The following is a 23,428-nucleotide window of genomic DNA, read 5'->3' on the forward strand; positions in this document are numbered from 1 at the left end:
CACAAGCTGTTGGTAAGCAAGCCTGGTGAATTCGCAATCGCTAGTATTTGCATAAATCCGAATCCTACTTGGTAAGCTTGCATTCCCCATACAAAACCTTCCCCCGTAAAATTTCGCATAAAAAACTTTCCCCCATATGATAAAGAGAATAGGTAAACGGAGCCCGTAAAATATCGCACAAAAAGCTTTCCACGTTACGATAAAGAGAATAGAAAACCTGGCATTAATCAAATACCTGCAATGCTTTAGCAGAAAAGAAAATAGAACCAAACCGATTAAGAAATCCCTAAATTAGAAAAGATTGTCCGTACCAGCAATGCAAAATAGATATTATGGCGTTGTCCACCGAGGCCTTAAAATACATATTATGAACCTGTAATGAATAAATGAGGATGTCTTGTCAGAATGTACCAGCCAAATAGAAAGATGTACATAGATTAAAATGGAGTAGTCAAATTGCGACTTTTCGGAAAAACCAGTTCACCCGAAAAGCACATTTTTCCGTCATTTACCTCTACCTCCAGGAGTTATACATTATATAGCTGATCGAGGCTAACTAACACCAATAGCATTATAGGTAGAAATCGAGGTCGCAGAGGCATATTCACCTAGCGTAGAGAAAGCGACAGTTCCATCAGCAACCCTAATCCGCCTGCGGCGGTCGCAGCAGAGTATCAAACCCTGATACGCGGATTACAACTCGCAATCAAAGAAGGATGCAAATACTTTTCAACTATGGGAGATTCAGAATTTGTAATGGGTTAGTTAGCTTGTGATTAATGCGAGATTTTCGAGGTATTTTTGGGATATTTTATGGGTTTAGTAAAATGGTGAGACACTTTGTCTCGAGGAAAAAACTCTTAAGCCTACATCTGAATCCGTTCACAGTGTGAAGCGACCTCCGGTTAGGCGACCTGTGGGCCTCTTTGTCTCAAATCAATAACGGCTTCCACAGCATCGTTGGATTCATCCGTTTTGGCCAGGTAACTTTCATTCTTATTTTCAATTTCATTAATTTTTTTAATAAACACAGAACTAGTTTCGGAATGAAAAAAACATAAAGGTATTTTGGGATTGATTTGCGATGCAGAAAGCAGTTGAGGAGGCAGCTGAGGAAGGTCTCTTTTCAATATCTGGTGCCTCTTGTTTATGCTGCAATTCTTCTCTCAATAAGACTCACTTTTCATTTTCATCTTTAATTAACCCCTTATTAGAGAGAGTTTTTGGGTCTTTTTTGGGATTTTCTTAGAGGGCTCCTGTAAAAATGAAATTAAAGCCCATTGTGATATGCTATTGTGTGTGATTTTACAGTTAAAGATGATATTGAAGAGGCAACAGGTGTACTATTTTAATGTGTGCGCAGTTCTCAGGGTCATTCACCGCAGTCTTGGTCAAGTAGGTACACAATCCAACCCTCTATACCATGCGAAATAAAAAATTACTTGTAGTGGAAATTGCTGTTCATAGAAATTCTCATAGCTTAATTGATGGCAAACAAAATTTCATGGGAAGAAAAATTGACAAGTTTCACACAAATCGAGTAATAGATCAATCCTTGTAATAGAAAAGCATAAGTCATTGTGAAGCAAAACTAAGTCTAAATCCTACTGTCTGGTTGCATTAGATACAAGTCCTGCTGTTTGGTTGCATTAGATAAATTCTAACTTTGATTAAGTCTTTACCGTGAGGATGGTGTAATATTATTTCTGAACTTAGGGTTAAAATACAGTTTTTCCTGCGATATTTTATGGGTTTAGTAAATGGTGAGACGATTTGTCTCAGGAGGAAAAAAATCCTTGAGCCCACATCTGAACGCGTTCACAGTGTGAAGCGACTTTCGGGTAGGCGACCTGTGGGCCTTGTTGTCTCAAATCAATGGCGGCTTCTAGAGCATCGTCGGAATCATCTGTTTTGGCTAGGCATTTTCATTTTTATTGGAATATTTTTAATTTCACTAAAAATTAGTTTCCGAATGAAAAATAAACATTAGTTTTAGAATGAAAGATAACAGTGTGAAGCGACCTTCGGGTAGGCGACCTGTGGGTCTTCTTGTCTCAAATCAATGGCGGCTTCTAGAGCATCGTCGGATTTATCTGTTTTGGCTAGGTATTTTCATTTTCATTGGAATATTTTTAATTTCACTAATTTTTTTTAACGAACACAAAATTAGTTTCAGAAAAATAAACATTAGTTTTAGAATGAAAGATAAACATGAAGGGTTGTTGGGTTGATTTGCGATGCATAGAGCAGTTGAGGAAGCCCCTTTAAATATCTGGTGCCTATTGTGTATGCTGCAATTCTTCCCCAGTAAGACTCACTTTTCATTTTCATATTTAATTAGCAACTTATCAGAAAGTTTTTGGGGTATTTTTGGGAGTTTTCTTATATATAGATTGAGAGCTCGTGTCAAATGATTGTGATGTGTTATTGTGTGTGAAAGCAGCTGAGAAGCCCCCTTTAAATATCCGGTGCCTTTTGTGTATGATGCAATTTTACCTCTCAGTAAGACTCACTTTTCATTTTCGTCTTTAATTAGCAGCTTATCAGAAAGTTTATGGGTTTTTTTGGAAGTTTTCTTACATATTGATTGAGAGCTCGTGACCCGTTGTGATGTGTTATTGTGTGTGATTTTTACAATTGAGATGATATTGAAGAAGAGATAACCGGTTTTAAGAGATGGCTTTTTAGCACTATTTTAATGTTTGTGCAATTCTCAGTCACCGCAATCTTGTTCATGTAATACACAATCTAACCTTCTAATAAAAAAAATTGCTTGTAGCTCCCCGATGGGGTGACAAACATTGAGGAAACCCGAACACGTGGTTTTTGATGACGAACTCAATTGGTGTGGAGGCCGACCTCCTTGTCCTCTCACTGCGTTGGTAGTACGGGGGGAGTAAATAAGCAACATGTGGAATTTCCATCAGCTTCGTTGGGCTTGGGAGTGGGTGAGGGACGTTGGTATATGGAGTTTGTTGATCTCCAGGCATGGTATGTAGTTGTGGCATTTTGGTATGTAGCTGTGGCATTTTGGTGGTCTACTGTGAGTCTACCGAGTTCTGGTGGCATTAGTGGTCTCTCGAGCTGGAGCTGCGGCATTTTGTTGGTTTACTGTGAGTCGGTTGAGTTCTGGTGGTATTAGTGGTCTCTCCAGCTGGTGCCATGTCTGGGAATGGTGGCGGTTCCGTAGCCGATGCATCCTCCTTAGCCTTTGGGTCATAGAATTGATAAGTATCCTTTATTATGTGTGGTTTCTCGTTTTTTACAGCAGTCTCTGTGCTTTGTATCTGGTTATCAAGTTTGCCCTTGAGCCTTCTTGTGGGTGGTCAGTCAATTTTGCTCTTGGCTTCCTTTTGTGTTCACATGGGAGTTTGTTTATCCTGGCAATTGGTTTTCTTTTCGGGTCTTGTATTTTTTAAGGTTTTCCTAGACTCTTTGCGACCCACGACTGGGTATGCGACCCACGACTGGGTATTCAGTCATTTGGGTTGATTAGGGGTTGTTTGTCTTAAGAATTTCAAGGTAGCTGGTTATCTGGGGGAGCTTGGGACTACCTAGTCGATGGTTTTCTGTCCTGTCGCTTGGCCTGTGTCTTTGTTCCCTCTAGCTCCTTTTGTCTGGGTAATTGGTAATCCTCTGGTTTTCTTGTGGAGTTTATTTGTCACAGTTTCATTTTCTACTCCTCGTGTGGGAGATTGTGGGTAGGTAGGACCTTGCCATCCAAATCCTCTAGTAAATTTGGGATTGATAGTTGTTTTGGCATGCATTGTGGTGATTTGGGTGGCTTCACGGTTAGCTAGTGCTCTTAGCTCTGTGACAATGCGCCCCATGCCACATAACTCTCACTCTACACCCTCGTCAAAAGGAATTTTGGCTAGCTAGGGGGAGCGTCATACGAATATGAATGTGGCGGTGGTGGATAAGGGGCTTGCTTGCTCTGTGCGGGGAGGTAGAACCGCCGGCAATAGGGTTTGAGCGGTAGCGAGGGCTCGTGGTGGTCCGGGCAGCTCGTTGGCAGGCTGTGGTGGACGAACAATGGGGACTGTGATGTTAGGTAGTGTGACGCACAGGGGCGACACTGGTGGTCGAGGTAAGGTGCGATGGCCTGGATGTCGGACGACCGCAGGTAGATAATGTTGTTCAGAGAATTATCAGGACCTGGTCCAGTCTGTATTGGACTGCCACGAAAATTTTGAGAAGGCTAGGCAGGAAAAACATGAAGCACTCATCGCTACACTCAACACGGTGTATTATTTTCAATGTCATGTTCGGGAGAGGATCGTGGTGGTATGGAGGGGTCAGAATCTGCTATCTGAGAAGGTGGAGAAGCTGGAGTCATGGATGGCCCATTTCGAGCATCACGTCAAGTGTTCTTACCACTCCCCTCCTCCTCCAGTGACAGGTCTGGATAATCCTGCTTCTGTTACCTCTGATGACTGAGCATGGTTATAGGTGTTTTACTTATCTTATTTGTATTTTGGTGCTTTTGACCTCCTAAGTTATGGACTGTGTCTCTAGTTGTAGTATTGTTTCTATGTCATATGCTGCTAGCGATAGTCAACAAACTTGGTCGGGGTGAGACTACCTGCATTTTGTCATCGATGTACTTCTTTTTTGATGAATAAATAGAACCTTGACTTACAAAAAAAATATTGCTTGTCGCCGAAATTGCTCTTCATAGAAATTCTCATAGTTTAATTACTCGTAAACAAAATTTCTTGGAAAGCAAAATTGGTATGTTTACCACAAATCGAGTAATAGCTCAATCCTTGTAATAGAAAAGCACAAGTCATTGAGAAGCAAAACTAATAAGCTCGCAATCTCCAGAATAATTCTGAATCCTGTTGGTTGCATTAGATACATGTCATGATGTCTAGTTGCATTAGATTAAGTCTTACCCGAGGAGAAAGCAAAATTGGTATGTTTACCACAAATCGAGTAATAGCTCAATCCTTGTAATAGAAAAGCACAAGTCATTGAGAAGCAAAACTAATAAGCTCGCAATCTCCAGAATAATTCTGAATCCTGTTGGTTGCATTAGATACATGTCATGATGTCTAGTTGCATTAGATTAAGTCTTACTCGAGGATGGAGTAATATTATTTTTAAAAATAGGGTTAAAATAAAGTAAGGTTAATTTAGATAGAAAATTATATTAATTTTAACTAGAGTAAAATTAAAACATGGTTAGAGTTAGATTAGTGTATGATTAATTTAGATTAAAAATTAAAATTAAATAAGTTTTGTAAGACAAGAATATTACAATTTCTTTGATATTGTGTTTTTAATGTTGGATGATTATTATATTTTCATTATGATTTTTTTAATAATAAATTCTATAAATGAAATAGTCTTTATTCAGTTTTAAATTGACAATAAATAGATGTATTGTTAATATACTCTTTATAATAGATTATTAATTCAATTTTTTAATTAATATAAATAAATATCATATAATTATTTAACATAAATTTTAAATTCAAATTAATTTAAAATATTTATGAATGAATGAATATAATTTAAAAGAATTATAAATATAAATATGTGAGATATTTAATATTATTTTATATTTTAATTCCCATTTTTAAAACGTAAAATTAATTAATGCATCTCATTATCTTCTTTTTTTTTAATTGATAAGTGGGTGAATACTGAAAATCACGCTTACCCTATGGCTGAGAGGCCACGACTTAGGGACATCTAAGCCGTCAAAGTCACTCGGGGATCGCACCCGGCCTGAGCTGCACCAGCGGAAACCATGCTGGATTTTTTGGTATCGGCGAGACTAGAACCAGTGACCTTTGCTTACGGAGCGCCTTAACATCGCGCTCTTTCGCTGACTGTTCTATATCTCTTTGATATGCATCTCATTATCTTCATTATTATTTTTGTTGTGGATTTAAATTGGTACTACCTCAAAATTCCAAATACATATTTGAGAGAAACATTGTTTTTGCTTTTCCATAGTTCACTGTAAGCGGTATCAATCTACCCTAAGGGAAACCTATATTGATTGGTTATGGAAGAGTAAGTCTAACGAAAATAATACTAGTTGCTGGTTACAAACAATGTTATCTTCAATTGAACTGCATATAAAAGAAAAACAACAACTGTAAGACATAACATAAGATCAGGAGTTTGAGGAAGTCACTAGAGTTGGATCCTGGGTGCTGGTCCTTGGTGGGGTTGATGGCTTAAGTTCACATTGAAGGTGGCTCTCCAGGTGGGCTAGTTGTCCATCTAGACTCGCCAAGCACAAATGTTGATAACACTGGACCTTCTTGATTTCATTCAAGGCAAAAATTCTATCATTTTGATCCTCATGCTTGTCTTTCAAGATCTTGCCCATAAGGGTTTTCATTTCCCAATGAAGGGTGATGGAGTTTAGGTACTGGCTCCATCTTTCGTTGGTGTGACTAGGGTCGGGAACCCAGTGGGCTACCTCCTCCAAAATTTTAGAATTTGAGAAAGATTGACAGTCAATGGTGGTGAGGGTCTCGAGTTGGTGAATCTCTTCACGAATTTCAAGAGGAGTAGCTAAATGGAAGATAGACGCAACCTCTTGTTTCTAGGATAGCTACCTACCCTCTAACGACTACACATGCGTTGTCGGGGCATAATGCACTGGTAAGAATAGAACTAGAAACAAAAGTTAAGGCTCAACGATCCAAGAGAGGAGGTATAGAGACTGGGAGTATTGATAAGAGGACTTAGTCGAGAGCTATTCAACAGGTGGGTCAGTCTAAGCCGACATAAGATAATAGTATAGAGAAGTAGAGTGAAAAATAAAAATCTTCGGGTAAGATCACTCTTTAACCAGAGGCCAACACAAAGTAGGCCGTAATGCAGACCAACAAGAAACATAATGAAACAAACTAAACTGTAACAGATAAATTCAGAGCCAAGAGAAATATGAAAGGGGACCGAGAGTAACAGATAGTACCCAATTGGTAGTAACCCACATTTCCCAAGCTGTCAATTGCACCTGCGTTAGAGAGAGGGCGATGACTGTTGCAGAAATAACCGACAACTTCAAAGAAAGCCACACAACCCAATGCGAAGTCCCTTTCATGTAGCCAGAGCCGATTTTAATCCACCATTCTGCTTTCCTTGCAAGCACCAAGTCACTCTGAATACATGAACCATTGTGAAGCTCACGCAGACCAAAGTCACCTTGGCTCCAATGTTTGAGACATGCAACCTCGCTTTAGGTAGAGGCAAAAATGCAGCCCATCTATTTACAAATGTTTCGCCATACCCAAACCCCTCATTGTCGGAAGACCAAGGAAGTAATCGCAACTGAGGCGGGAAAGCGACTGCATCTCGTTATCATTAATAATAATAATTTATAGTTATATTTTATATTAAATAATTATTAAATTAAGTAATTCTTATTACAATATTATACATGATTAGTTTATTGAATAGGCAGAGTTTAACTAATAGAGAAAATAACTTTTCCGGCTTGTTTGTATTTGGGCATTTGGACATGGATTATGGGGTAACTTGGAAGAAAGAAGTGTCGTGGTTGTGATCTTGCTCCCTCACCTTAAATGGGGGGTTAATTTTCAATTCTAGTCTAGTGGGACCCCCCTAATGGCCCAATGGGTATAGGAGGGGCACTACTCGGGAAGCCATGATTGAGATAACATAGTCCCATCTCTCCCTATTCCATACTTACCAGTTTCCATCTTACATTATAAGCCTTTTTCCCCCTCCCTTCTTTAGGTTCAACTGACCATTGGTTCATTGGGTTTTGGCACCCACACATCCTGATACCTGGGTAGGGCCTGGAAATGTACCTTGGGAGGTTGATGTAGCTAAAAGAAACAAAAAGAGCATATGATGGCCACAAGAAAAACAAAAGAAAAATCAAAATGCAAAAGATGGCTAGGACTAACAAATTAATACCTAGGCAAAAGCGAAGCATGAGCTCTACCTCACTCATATTGCTATCATTTGGTTCCTAGGCCATTGTTGCCCTATCTCATAGAAGACAAGGAACCCTTGCATGTTCCAACCCCAATGGGTGATGAATTTACCCATCCTAAACGAGGTAATAACTGCTATACATAATACAAAACAAGCTCTTATTCCTTGAGCTACAAGCAATACTATAAAGAATAATCAAGAAAAAACATAAGACATGTAAGAGGGGTGGAAAAACAAATGCTGAGGTAACTCATACATCCATAATTGCTCCCTCCTCACATCTATACACTTAGGATGAGGTATTCCATCATAGTCGGTCCCTTTGACCATGACACTTGGCCATGAAGTTTTTCCCCCTCCGTTCCATCATTATTCACATGGCACCTATTGATTGAAGGGTGGACCAAGGACTTGCCACTTCCACTTAACAGGATCGTCTGTTAACCGCTCCTACCTAGGGAAGTAACGCCATTACATGATTAAGGCCCCAATTTTGGAAGAGAAGCCTTATATGAAGTGTTAATCCACCCATTTCTTTCAAGCTTGGTTCACTTAGATGCAATAATGGTTAATGTACCTAATGGTGAAAGCTGCAATACTGGATATGGTGTGTAATTGGCAGGTGGTTCCATCTATAGGTTTGGGCAACTTAACTGGGGTCCAGTTCCTCCAGAGGGACATATTGACACCCACAACTACAATTGATGTGTTGAGAGCATCATTTGTAGCCATGGGCACCTTCAACACCCATAGATTTCCTGCACTTTGCCCTATATCATTTATGGGATGATGCACATGGACCAGCATGCCCCCAAGCGGGTTTAACAGTACTACAAGGCAAGGTTACTTGGGAGCGAGAGCGGGGAGCGACATTTTCAAAAGCTCCCTGTTTGGGAGCGAATTTTTATATAATATATATTTTATATATTTTGATGCATATATGTCAATAAATTAGATATAAAAGCATGTAGAATAATGAATTAGATATAAAAAGCATAAAAACATGGATTGAACCATATAACATAAATCATCTAGAAGTTATAATCTTCATCAACCAAGTCCACAAGTTAGTAACATACAACATATTGAGTCTCATGATTCATCAATCTTAAAGTTTCAAGCTTTCAAAATTCGATATATAACATTTATCATCATTGATCACAAAAGTTGTAACTTGTACTTGTAACCATTACTATTGCCAAATAACCAATTGATAACAAAGAATATGTAACATGAAATGAAATGTTTCAACTTTCAACTTTCATGAAGCATCATATTCATAATTCATTACCAATGAGTTATAAATGCCAACTTCAAACTTAAATTGTCATATATTGTTTACAAAAAATACCATAATAAATATGAAAGAGTCAATAGTTATAAAAAGTACTAGAAACTAGAAAATAAAAGTAAATTTATTATCAACTGCTTAACCCTCTTGCCACGAGAAATTTCTAATTTCTTGTCTCGTGCTTTATTGAGAGTCTCCTCGTGCATAGTTGAACGTCCTTGGTGCTCTTGATTAGATACAAGTTCCATACCCTAGTACCCTAGGTGCTCTTGATTATTGGGAGTCTCCCCCGCATAGAGGGATTGGCACTCTTGATTAAATACAAATTCCATACCTTAGTACATGACAAAATCTCGAAATCATGAAAAAATGACAAGTTTGTTGGATTTTGAGTGATCTAAAATTCTACTTTCTTCATATGAAATCCAATGAGGTTGGAACCACTCTCAAACATCTTGAGTCATTTCATGGTAATGTTAAAAATTTAAGTAAAAGGATGAAATTGAAAGATAAAGGAGAATTCTTAAACATTACCATGAACTGCATATCAATACTAGGGCCAAATTCTTGTTTCCAATCTTCAATAGCTCCCTCTATCACTCCTAAATTGGCAGGGAGCAATTTTTTTTTAGGGAGTGTGCTCTAGGGAGCGAATTTTAGTAGTGCACTCCCGCCCAAAGCACGCTTCGAGAGCGGGTTCAAGGGGAGGGGGAGGCGCACTCCCCCACAACCCTGCTATAGGGTCAAGTAGTTGATACAGGGCCTAGATGAGGTTTGTCTCATGCCTTGAGATATGGGAGGGCTAGCACCATCATAAATGCCCTCAACATTGGAGTAGAATCAGGGTTATTCACCACCTAGAGACCCATGAGAGCCATGTTTGTGCCCCAAGCCCAAAACTGGGTCCCACAGCGGATTTTGCTAGAGCTAGGGGCCAACCCTTAGAACGTGATTTTAGAGGCCCTATACACTTGTCATGGCACTTGAAGCTCTCAATGTCACCCGAAAAGAAGCCTATACTAGCATGACATGATCATTTCGGCTTGATTGTGTGGAGATTAATTTTATGTCACAAAAGCTACTAGGTCGGCTTATGTCCTAGGGTTTTTTGCACATTATTTTATAATTTTAGAGGGGCTTGTAAGCTTGTTAGGCATTCGAATGTCTCACATATATTTTGAACTTGTCATTGTTGTATCTCATCATCACTGTTAGTTTTTGAAGCATCGAAGGTGGTCTAGTCTCGAATCTTCGTTGAGAGGCTAGAACACGACTGTTCTCCAAAACCCAGAAATCGTTTCTGGAAATTCCACCTAGAAATGCCTCAATTAAATTATTAACCAATTTTTAAACATTTCCCAAGTCTAAACTTAGGAAAATTGGATGATTGAGTTTCCTTAGTGAGGCTGCACAACGCTGGCACAAAAGCTTCAGAGGCAGAGTTTGATTTGCCCAGACGGGGGGTCAATTTAGTTGCTGGAGGTTGGGAAAATTTCCGCAAGGGACCAGTGAGTCATTCTTAGAGGCTGGACTGGGAAGACAGCTTGATCAATTGCAGTTCCAGGCAAAGCGTACAAGTGCCTGTGTATATTTGACGTAGAGGCTGACGCATGGGTTTCATTGAGCCCATTTGGAGCTAGTTTTGGAGATGGATCAGTGTTGGGTGAGACAAAATTTGTCTCACTAATTTTTGTGGCTGGTTTTCTTGTAGAGGATTGCCAGTTTGGGCATCTAGTTGTACTCATAATTTCTCACTATTGCTTAGTAATAAAAACTCTCAACTGCTGCATCAATTTTCCTACATTGGGTATTTCTGGAGATTTTTGTCCAAAAACATTGGTGTTATATTTTTTTTTTTTGTGTGCCAATATTCTCTCAGTTTCCAGTTTATCTTCCATAGTAATTTTTTTTATGAAAATTGCAGTGTGATTAATTCATTGTTGTTGTAACAATAAACTGCTAAATTAATTTTACAGTTAGAAGAATCAATTCCAGTTGCTGCAATAAAAATTTTAGCAGTGAAATTTTCACATGGTATTAGAGCGATTTTGATGAGACATGAAAGCTCAAAAGTGGAGGAAGAAATTCACTATTCAGAGGGAGTAGCAGGACGAATTTCTGGGGGCTGCACAGAGCTTAAGGCAGGCAGTGGGAATTACTTGGCAGTTCGATTTTTTAGTGCAGGTTGGTAGAAAAATTCGGTGTAGAAAGGTTTTTGGAGCAGTTTGTAGTAGTAGAATCAACGTCGAGTGGAAGAGAATGTGCACACTCAGAGGGAAATTTCTCTCAGAGGGTTTCTAGCCTAGAAATTTGTAATTCCTATTGCAACTGGCAGTAGCTGCAAGCAGATTTTATCACTCTAGAAGGGAGTGTGAACAATAGATTCAACAACCGAGCAGGTGAAAGAGGGAGATTTCTAGTCCAGTCTCAGAGATGGCCACAACTCGGTTTAGAGATCAGGATAGGTTGGAGGTAGCCTCCAACTATGTCATCTAGAAGGCCAGGATGTCCTTATTGCTAGATGAATTTGGCTTGAAGACTTCTGTAGAGAATCTTGTGGCAGTACCAAATGATGCAAATTAATTGAAGCAGTACATGAAAGAGATTGCAAAGGTGAAGCATATGATCTTGGATGGAGTTTGGGACGATATAGTTTCACATATTTCTAGCAAGAATATTATTAAGGAGATGTGGGATGCTCTCACTCAATTATATCAGAATCCTTCCGAGCAGTGGAAGATGTTCCTGAAGGAAAACCCGAGAAACCTCAGGATGCATAAGGATGAAGGCATTGATCCCTTCCTCACCAGAATTTAGGAAATCTGGGATCAACTAGCAATAGTTGGGGAGGCGCCTTAGGACATAGAGCTTGTACGTTTGGCACTGAACAGTTTCTCAAAGGACTGGAAGATCTTTGTCCAAGGAATTTTGGGGCGGGATACCCTTCCTAAGTGGCACATGATGTGGGCAGACTTACAACAGGAGGAAATGAAGAGAGTGCTTGTGAAGACCTCCATTAGTGGAAGCAATAGTAAGGGTTTGAAGGGTGAGGAGGAAGAAAATGTGGCCCTTGCATCAAAGGGTCCCAGTGAGGCACAGGGGGAGAAGAAGAAGAAGGACCTATCTAAGGTCAAGTGCTTCAGTTGTGGCGAGTTTGGCCACCAGAGTACTTAGTGTCTTCTCAGGAAGAAGGACAAGTAGGAGAAGCAGGACTAGGCAACAACATCCGTAGAGATAGAAAGATTGTCCTCTAGGTTGGAGGAAGACTTCACCATGTTTGCAACTATACCTCCATATTAATTTTAGATAACAATGGTATGTTCTATGCTTAACACAGTTTACTTCAATGTTCCTTTAGCATCCCAATGACAATTTCCAACAATTTCCAGTAGCAATCACATTAACCATTCATCACATTGACAAAAAATGCAGATAGAAAATAAAAAACACATGTAGAAGACAAGCCAAGACAAGAGGACACCAGATTTGGTAGACGTTAGGGAAAAACCCCAATGTGGGGAAAACCCTTTGATCAAATATTCTTATTATTATTCAATAGTTCAGAGAGAGTACAAAAGTCAAATAGATTAGTCCAATACAAAGTCAAATCAACGTTGTCAAATTCTGTAGTCAACTATAGTCAAACTTCAACCCTAATTAGAAAGTCAACGCTGGTCAAATTAGAAGCAAGTCATCTCCTTTGAAGCTCAGTCAAGGGCAGATTAATTCGGCCTCTATCTAGGGTCAAAGTCAACCCAAAACAGTCCCACAAATGCTAGTCAAACTTGGTCAAACAATAGTCAGTGCTATGTGTTGTGGGGAAAAGTATCCGATGCGGATGACCCTATCCCTACTCTAAAGGTGACAGTCTTTAGCAACAACTGAAAGTAAAGCTTTGATGTTTTCCTTTATGAAAGTACAGAGAGAAGGAAGAAATGATTAACCAACCTGGTGTCCTTCGCTTGGTCGATCTTGATCCTCTCTCTTTGTCTCTTGTTCCCAGCTCCTTGCTATTTTTGCCGGTCCAGCTACACACAAGCCCTGCACAAAACAAGAGAGGAAACTACAAGATACATGTACTCATAACTGATGCATGGATTAGAGTGAATCAAATATACATGTAAATACAATACATCAATGCAATACAAGTATATAGGAGAACATGCAAAACTTTATTGATAGAAGTAACAGGGTTCTGAGAAGGTTACAACCAATGATGGCTCCAATCCAGCAGCACCTCCCCAGCAGCAAGAACTCTCCTCTTCACCTCTAGTAAAACAATCACCCAATAGCTCTAACTGTAATCCAACAGCACCTCCTTGCTTTACACAAAATTCCAGCCCCCTTAGACCTCATAGAAGAGCTCTATATATAGGAGAGAAGAGGAAAGGATGAGTCAGCTGGAGGCTGGCATATAGCTGACTAGTGTCCTCTCCATCTTCAGTTAATCTTCAGTTCCTGTGTCCACTTGGAGATCCTTGCTTACACATGGTGATCAAGTACCTCTTACTCATCACAGGGCGAATCTCATGACCCAAGTGTCAGTTTGGAAGCTTCCTGGGCAGTTGACACCTTGCAGGATGACTGTGCCACTTGGCCAATCTCGCCCAGCGCAGGTAGCCTTCATTAATCTTGACTTCCAGCGCAGGTACAGAGTGGGACAGTTGCATTCCAGCGCAGAAGCTCAGTTAAGCAGCTGACATGATCCAAAATAAGCCTGTTTTGAAGTGTTTTCAGGTGGAGAACTGATTGGAAGTGCTGTTGTTTGATGACCTTGTTCTTTTAGGGGTAAGAACAACATGTTTAGGGACTGAGGATCCCTGTAATTATTGACATTCCATGCTCCATGATGCGAGGCACAAAAATGTCTATAACAGTTGCCCCCTAAAGTATGAGGCCGTTTATCGGGTGAAATGCTTTATCTAGAGGATCCGAAGTTCGTTCCAGTGCTGAGGAGAGTGCCCTGTAATACAATACAATACAATACATTATTTTTCATTCATCATTATTCTCATGATCTAGCTGAGGCGGACATTCCCATGCTCAGCTTTTTATAAATACATTTTGGTACATATGACAGACGATCGTCTGAAGATAGACTGATAATTTTCTGCTGAAATTATCATCCTTTGAGTAGGATGATCATCTGCTGTAATGATGTACATGGCAAATGCTTTTATATTTCCTGAATATATATCGCAGCCCGGATGGATGAAACTAGATCCGGGTTCTTCAAACTCGTTCGATCTTCACTCTAAGTACAAGTCGATCCATGTGAGAATTGCGCTGAAGTCGAACATGGAAAGACATCGCTTGATTACTGGTCAATAATGAAAACCGTTAACAAGCGCGAGAGAAATCACCAATAATGACGATGACCCTCAAGGTACTGCAGTACAATTCACGTGGCGTGAATAAAGGACTTGGCGTCGAACGCCACGCAAAATCTTCTGGTCGAAGGTCATTGATGTATACCTGTCGCCGGAAGTGAGAAACTTGCCATTGAGGCATGCAAGCTTCAAAGTACTGATGGGGGTGTTCCTAGATCCACTTCTTGGATAATGAGCTGAAGTCGACAAGAAGCGATCCGTCAAAGGAGGGCCTTAATGAATCCCACATCAATGACACGGAACAGAGCTAATGACTTTAGTGGAGGTGAAAACAAACTGTGACATATGATTCAGGGTGGCGATCATGAATGGATGAAGGATAATGTATGGCAGTGGATGGGACACGGTTGACACTTTCAGAATGACCCCTCTTGAACATATAACGACACTGATGCGATGGATCGGTAGCATTACCCCAAATGTGGATGGTGTGGCGAGGACCATGGTGATGAGACCGGTGAATGAAACAACCCAACCCGATGTGATACGGAGGAAAAGTGTCATGTTCAATAGTGACTTGCTACCATTAAATTTTGAATGTTCTCCCAATTTTTCCCCAGTCATTTCTGACCAGTACCTCTTTATTTTTGTCAAGCTTGAGGAGGATAACATATGCTTGTTCTATAACCTGCCCTTCGGGCGAGCCCATCGCTATGATTTAACGAGCCTAGCGATAGGGAAACTCGTTCTCGTCTAAAGACAAGTTTGTCGCTATTTAATCATTTTAACGAGTCTAACGACAAAGAAAACTCGGTCCTTTTCATTTTTAGAGAGTCTGAAAAGGTACAGAAAGTCAACTCCATAATTCCTTTTTCGTCATCTAATCCCTTAAGTCCGAAAAAGTATAAAACAATACAGAAGGGATGGCTGTTCGGTACTTTTACGAGCCGAACAAGACAAGCGCTCGATCTTTTTGTGCAATAATCCCTCAGGTCCAAAAAGATTAAAATTTAGAGGAGGGATAGCGTTCCGATCATTTAACGAGCTGGAAGGCCAAAACTCGGCAAACTTTTCATATTTTACGAGTCAGTGAAAAGAGCTGAAAGAAGACTCGTCTTTTGAGGAACGAGTGATAAACAGGGATAGCTACAGATTCCAGGTACAGGTTGGAATTTTCCAATCACGGCAGTGTCACAAGGATGGCTAGGTGAAATCACTCTTCGCAGCTGTTTCTCAAAAGAGGTAAACACACAAATGGAAGTGAATGATCGGCCAAATGAACAGTGGAGGTGATGGATGAAAACACGATCAAGGTTCTTATGGCTGATGAATTTACGATCTCAAAAGGTTATTTACCGGTTCATTTTTTTCATGAGCTTGAACTCTGAGGGAAACTTTTGCTCACAACTTATGTTTATTTTTTAACGAGCATGAACTATGTGCTAAAACTGCTCGTTGATTTGCATGCCCCCAGCATCATAATGACGCATGTCAAAGGAGGGTGCCCCCCAAGCTTCATTGCATTCAACTTGGTGGTTGGAATGAAGGTTTACCTTTGAATTTTGAAAAGGGGATTTGTTTCATTTTTTAATGAGGTTGACATAGTAAAAGAACTATCCTCATGACTCCTTGTTTCATTTTTTAACGAGGTTGACACGAGATAAGAACCGTCCTCGGGGCCCACTGTGTTTACAGTATTTCCATTAGGGCGATGATCCATGCTGACAAAATGTTTAGGAATCTTCCGAATCCGTTGGAGGCAGTATTGGTACCCAACTGTTGGATGTAATTCCAGTTTGACCTGAACTTTGTTGTGAACTCACGGATGGGCATCCTCCCGGAGGAGGTAATGAAAAGGCATACTGCCCCCCATATGGTATCAATCCGGAACTCAAGGGGATCGATTGCCCAGGTTGACCTCCAAATGGATCAATTCGGCGAGTTTCAACATAAGAAATACCAGATGATAATCCGGACGAAGAAATAGGAACTAACCATGTCATCGTCCCTGATGGGACTCCGGCTTGTTGTTGACAACTTGCCGGGACAGATGGTATACCAGCGAACATCGTTGGAGTAGCAGTAGAAGCCTCTGCTGCTGCTGTGTCGGACGACACAATCCTAGATGTCGACGGTTGTTCAGACATATCTAGTCTATCCAAAAGATTTCTTAGAGATTCTACAGGAACTTCCACTCGTGGTGGACTAACTTCAAAGATCAACGCGGGAAGGGTGATGATTATTCCGCTTAAAATAAATTTTATTAACGACGCTTTTAGACACAAACTTGCTTTTTCATGTTTTAAGAGTCGAGAAAAAGCTAAAGATGACTCTAGTCGCCTTCGATGTATTAACGAGCCCGAAGTGACAAATGCTCGGTTGGACTTTTTCAGTTATAGAGTTTGAAAAAGACCAAAAGAAACTGCTCTGGAGATCTAGGCAGAGGGTGTGCCAAACCTTTCGCGAAACCACAGAATACGTTTTACGGTACGGGTGGTCGATCTTCGTGAATGCTGTGTTCACTGCATCGCGATCAGTAGGGCGGCCGACACGGTTTCCTAAGGATAAAGGATAAATGCCTATAGGGGTCTCCCAATATATACGCGACGGTACGTGGGAGCACAAGTCCGTATTAGTGCCACCGACTCTCAGGAGGAATCACCCACCTTCGTAGAGATCGACAGTCACTACGTTTAACGACGCCGGAACACGTCTCTACCTAGACCTCTAGATGTTTGCGTTATGTTACAAAGCGTTGTTATGTAAATTGAGTTTATTTTAATGTTGATCTTGCTTAACAGTTTGTCTTTCAGGATCACCACGAGATGTATTGGTACAAATTCCTAAATGCAGCTAAAATGATAAGCAAGCTTTACAATCTTTTTAGCTTTGAAAATCCTAGCTACTGAGGGGAGAGAAAAACAATATCTTTCCACACAGAGCATAAAGCACAAACTAATGCACTTTCTCCTAGATCAGACACACAAACTTATCAAAAATGCAAATGCAAGATGCATGTATTTCTTTTCTTTTCCCTTAATGTTGATGTAGACAAAAGGAAACTGTCGTATAATTTTCGAATTCAATTTGAAGCGTAAACAAACAAGTTTTGTCTAAAATCAAAAGACGCCTTACAGGTACTTGTTTCGACACTAAAAATGTATGAATTCAAACCATAAAATGAAAAACAAACAAACTCAAACAGCCATGAACAGTAATAAAACTAGCTCTTAAGATCACGACGACACTTTTACAGTTCAAGATCTAAGAGGCCACAGCTATACTGGTTTGCTTTTCACAATGGGAAACTGTAACCGAAACAAGAAATACTGAAAGAACAATCACAGTTTCATCACACAACTGAGGCGGAATAATGTCAAGGAAAAGTGGTGTACAGCGAGTACAATGACCAGCAAGCAATCAGCAAAAAATCAGTGAAAACAGGGCCAAGACACAAAAGGAAAGCTGAACAAGACAATGGCTAACTGGACCAGCGCAGGTTCTAGTCTGCCAGTTTGACTCTCAGCACAGTTCCCGAAGGGAGCACCTGCGCTGTAATGCAGACTGCCTGTGGACAGCCTGCACTGACTCACGAGAGTTTCGTCTACAAAGTTTTCCGGGTCATAAAAAGCTCAAAAATGCACTGTTTTTGATGAAATAAAAAGCTATAGGTCAAGTACAGGCTAAGGTATGATCAAGAGGATGAAGATCTATCACAAAGAGTAAAGAGTCTTTTGTAGATAAGCTCTTCAAATCTTGAATTTGCTCAGCAAATGAGCAAGAGTAGCAGTCCCTCTACTTCGCTTTTGATATAGTCAAAAGCTTTTCGATTTGGTACTCTTTTCTTCAAGAAATGAATAGCAAAATACTACAAACACCAACAAGATACTAGGCTCCCCAGCGGAGTCGCCAGTTTGTTGTGGGGAAAAGTATCCGATGCGGATGACACTAACCCTTCTAAAGGTGACAGTCTTTAGCAACAATTGAATGATAAAGTTTTCATGTTCCACTTTATGAAAATACAGAGAGAATAGTAAGAAGGTCAACCAACCTGGTGTCTTGCGCTTAGTCGATCCTTGTCCTTCTCTCTTTGTATCCTGCTCCCAGCTCTTTGCTCTCCTAGCCGATCCAGCTACATACAGATCCTGCACAAAACAAGAGAGCGAACTACAAGATACATGTACTCATAACTGAAGCATGGATTAGGGTGCATCAAATATACATGTAAACACAAAGCATCTATGTAAAACAAGTATATAGGAGAACATGCAAACTTTATTGATAGAAAGTAACAGGGTTCCAGAGGAAGTTACAACCAATGATGTTGGATCCAATCCAGCAGCACCTCCTCGGCAGCAAGAACTCTCCTCTTCACCTCTAGTAAAACAATCACCCAATAATCCTGGCGGTATACCAACAGCACCTCCTTGCTTATACAAAATTCCAGCCTCCTTAGACCTCATAGAAGAGCTCTATATATAGGAGAGAAGAAGAAAGGATGAGTCAGCTGGAGGCTGGCATATAGCTGACTAGTGTCCTCTCCATCTTCAGTTCCTGTGTCCACTTGGAGATCCTTGCTTACACATGGTGATCAAGTACCTCTTACTCATCACAGGGCGAATCTCATGACCCAAGTGTCAGTTTGGAAGCTTCCTGGGCAGTTGACACCTTGCAGGATGACTGTGCCACTTGGCCAATCTCGCCCAGCGCAGGTAGCCTTCATTAATCTTGACTTCCAGCGCAGGTACAGAGTGGGACAGTTGCATTCCAGCACAGAAGCTCAGTTAAGCAGCTGACATGATCCAAAATAAGCCTGTTTTGAAGTGTTTTCAGGTGGAGAACTGATTGGAAGTGCTGTTGTTTGATGACCTTGTTCTTTTAGGGGTAAGAACAACATGTTTAGGGACTGAGGATCCCTGTAATTATTGACATTCCATGCTCCATGATGCGAGGCACAAAAATGTCTATAACACTATGGTCAACACTAGTCAAACAGTCCCAAACACCTCGATTTATATGACAATTAATGCAGCCTCAAGAGAGCAAAATTCTTCCTCCAAAACGCATTCAAAATTTGGTCAAATCAACAAGGGTCAACGCTGGTCAATAGTCTGAAAAATTCAGTTCTGTTTTATCCTAGAAAAACAGTCCTCCTAGCCGCACGTGTGAGAGAGATAGAATATCCCCAAGCTATACAAACCAATCCGTTGAAGAGAGAGAAGAATTGTTGAGTGAATGATGTCCAAATGAGGAGCGAGGTCTCTTCTATTTATACACTTTGATGTGGGTTAAGAGACACATCTATTGGGCTTCTTGAGCCTATATTAAGCTTAGGCCTACTTGTCCAAATGGGATGATCTTTATATCAAACTTGGACCTCTCGAAAAGAGGAATCCAATGCAATAATCATCTCCATCATATGAGCTGTCCCAAGGTGGAATTTGGCCCTAGTTGCCAATTTTAACACTCCCTCTCAACTAGGGAGAATTCCACCTGCCAATCCATTTGTCATCATCATGCCATCCTGTCATCATGTTGCATCTTTGTCATCACTGCTCTGCTTTGCTTTGCTCTTCTCTACTGAACCATGAAGTAATAATGAAGAAGTGATCAAGAGTGAGTCACAAGACCTTACCACTCTCCACTGACAAAAGTCAGTCCTTGATCCCAGATCAAGTTGTTGAACACCATGCATCCTAGTCATAGGGAGTACAACAGTGTACGATCTATCCATTGGTAGTGCTATGGTCCCTAACCACTTTTCCCAACTCATTGGCCAGATGAGAGGTACTTCCCATGAGTCTCAGACTCCATGGGTAGGATGTATGCTAGGGCATCAGCGGGAGAAGGTGAACCACCCATCCTGCTCATATGCCATAGGAGAAGGTGAACCACTCATCTTATGCATATGTCAATCATAGGGGAAGGTGAACCACTCACCCTGTACATAGCGCACTACTAGGGGAAGGTGAACCACTCACCCTATGGTTGCTCATAGCTCCAAGAAGTACCCCAAGCCCCTAGGAGCTCCTAGAGCTCAGTGTCCAACTCATGTGAGACCCTCATAAGAGGGTTTTTCCATGACTCCAAGTCTCTTTCGGAAGGTTAAGAATTTGACCTTGCCCAAGGGCTTCATGAGAATATATGTGACCTACTCATTCGTCCTGATGTGTTGGAGCCTTATTGCTCCCTGTTGTGCCATATCCTGAATAAAGTGGTACCTGATATCAATGTGCTTGAGCGGTCGTGAAACACGGGATTCTCTGAAAGGAAAATCCCACTATGGTTGTCGCAGAAGATCACGGTGGTATCCAACACGTGCTCAAATAGCTCACTGAAGAGCTTTCTCAACCAAACAACTTCACAACATGCCATACTAGTAGTAAAGGCGGTGCTTAAAGCAACCGATTTCTGCAACTTTCTCATCCAAGATACTGAAGTAGACCCCAAAGAGAAGCAACACCCAGACGTGCTCTTACGATCCACCACACTGCCCGCCCAATCAACATCAGTATATCCATGTAGCTTCAAATTCCTGCCAGTGTATCTAAGTCCATAGTGGATTGTGCCCCAGAGATATCTCAAGAGATTCTTAGCAGCAATCTAATGAATGTGATGAGGCTCAACCATAAATTGACTCAACGTGTTCACAACGAAGCATATGTCAGTACGAGAGTTTACCAAGAACATCAGGGCTCCCACAAGTTGTCAATACTTGGAAGGGTTTGCTAATCTGTGCCAAACAACACTTCCACATAGCTTCTTGAAGTTGAGTTCCATTGGGGTAGACATGAACTTGCAATCCACCATCCCATATCTCTCAAGTAGCTTCACAATGTATTTTCCATGAGAAAGGAAAATCTCACTTGACTTTTGCCAGTTTTCTAGCCCTAGGAAGTAGTGTATCAGTCCTAGGTCCATCTTGACTTCGGAAGCCAACTCCCTCTTGCATTGATGAATGAGAGGGTCATCACCTGTCAGAAAGAGATTATCCACATAAAGGACCAGAATGAGAGCCCTGTCCTTTTCTTCCTTGAAACATAGGTTCGGGTCAACTTCACTCCTTATAAAACCCAACTTCATAAGATAGCTATCTATCTTCTCACACCAAGCCCTGAGGGCTTGCTTCAAGCCATAGAGGGATTTTTTCAACTTGCATTCTTATGTCTTATGATCTTCAACTTCGAACCCCTTGGGTTGTTCTACATAGACTTCCTCCTTAAGTGAGCCATGAAAGAAAGTAGTTTTGACATCCATTTGGTGTAGGCTCCATCCTTGAGAGGCATCAAGGGCTATGATCGAACAGATAGTGGTATATCAGGCAGCCGGTGCAAATATTTCATCATAGTCCACTCCTTCCTTTTGAGAGAAGCTTCAAGCAACGAACTTGGCCTTGAACTTTTCAGCACTCCCATCAGATCCATGTTTGATTTTGTAAAACCATTTTGAAGTGACCACTGACTTGTCCTTGGGTCTAGGAACCACATCCTAGACGTCATTCTTCATGATCGACTCATATTCCTCATTCATCGCATCCTTCCAAAATTGGTGCTTGATGGCTTCTTGAAATGTACATGGCTCAGATTGTACTATGGTACTCATGGAAGCTAAGTACCCTTGGTACCTATTTGGCTTCTTGCTTTCACGAAATGTCCCCCTTGGTGCAACATGTCTGTTGGCATCTTCAAGGGTATCTTTGAGCCACAAAGGTCTTTTTCTTGAAGTAGAGGGCTCACTAGGAGGTGGATCAATGGGATCCATCGGGCCTTCAACATCGAGCATCAGATCAACTGTCAAAGATTCATCTTGCTTTCCTACATCATCATCATTGTCCTTCTTAGGGATAGGAAGATCTCAGACTTTCCCAAGGGAACTTAATCGAAAGTGACATCATGACTTATTTCAACTTCTTGTCCAACAACTTCCATTAGTGATTGCTTTCTTCACTCTTCCTTGGGCTTTGTCTTCCCCTGAGCTCTGCAAATCTAGAGACATCTTCCATGCATGATAGTTATATTTGGCTTCTTGCTTTCACGTAATGTCCCCCTTGGTGCAGCATGTCTGTTGGCATCTTCAAGGGTATCTTTGAGCCACAAAGGTCTTTTTCTTGAAGTAGAGGGCTCACTAGGAGGTGGATCAATGGGATCCATCGGGCCTTCAACATCGGGCATCAGATCAGCTGTCAAAGATTCATCTTGCTTTCCTACATCATCATCATTGTCCTTCTTAGGGATAGGAAGATCTCAGACTTTCCCAAGGGAACTTAATCGAAAGTGACATCATGACTTATTTCAACTTCTTGTCCAACAACTTCCATTAGTGATTGCTTTCTTCACTCTTCCTTGGGATTTGTCTTCCCCTGAGCTCTGCAAATCTAGAGACATCTTCCATGCATGATAGTTATATTTGTCCTAAAGTTTGTCCTAGGTTTCAGACCTGTGGACCTGCTACATGAGGGGAATGGTCCCCTTGTAAGTTTTTCCTTTGATACATCTCAGACATGTACTTACATGCTCCTTTTGAATTCAGGAATCCTTGTCACCATCTGAATCATAGACCTTTGGTGCTACGTGACAATGGACATGGTCCCCAGTGGACTTCCTGCAATTCGATACAACCCTGAACTCAAAAACATCTTTGAAAATTCTATTTCCAAACACGTACCTTTCCATCGATGAGTGCCACCCTGAAACCTTTGACTTCCATTTCCGAGATGGACACTAGGTTCTTCTTGCGATTAGGTACATAAAAGTGATTCGGGGTTCCTTTCTTTCTTTGAAGAATCTACCATTTCCTTGATGACCTGCATTACCTTTAGACATTCCTTCGCATAATGGCCGAACTTATTGCAACCTAGGCATCCGCCTTTCCTTCC

General features: G+C 40.9%; 1 long non-coding RNA gene across 3 annotated transcripts in view; it reads left to right on the forward strand.

The window, feature by feature from the left end:
- Positions 1–417: 417 nt before the first annotated feature.
- The window catches only part of LOC149214889 (uncharacterized), a 37,228-nt gene continuing 14,217 nt past the window's right edge, over positions 418–23,428 (forward strand). For 2 of the 3 annotated variants that reach the window (XR_016250436.1, XR_016250435.1), the window contains exons 1-3: positions 419–983; positions 1,091–1,118; positions 1,312–1,399. This is a non-coding gene — a long non-coding RNA (uncharacterized LOC149214889). Of the gene's footprint in view, positions 984–1,090; positions 1,119–1,311; positions 1,400–23,428 lie in introns of all 3 variants that reach the window. The other variant, XR_016250437.1, reaches the window with a different exon arrangement.

Source organism: Pinus tabuliformis, chromosome 1_1 (genome assembly GCF_031772625.1).
Source record: "Pinus tabuliformis cultivar Carrire ecotype Pingquan chromosome 1_1, CPIR1, whole genome shotgun sequence".
Taxonomy (NCBI): domain Eukaryota; kingdom Viridiplantae; phylum Streptophyta; class Pinopsida; order Pinales; family Pinaceae; genus Pinus; species Pinus tabuliformis.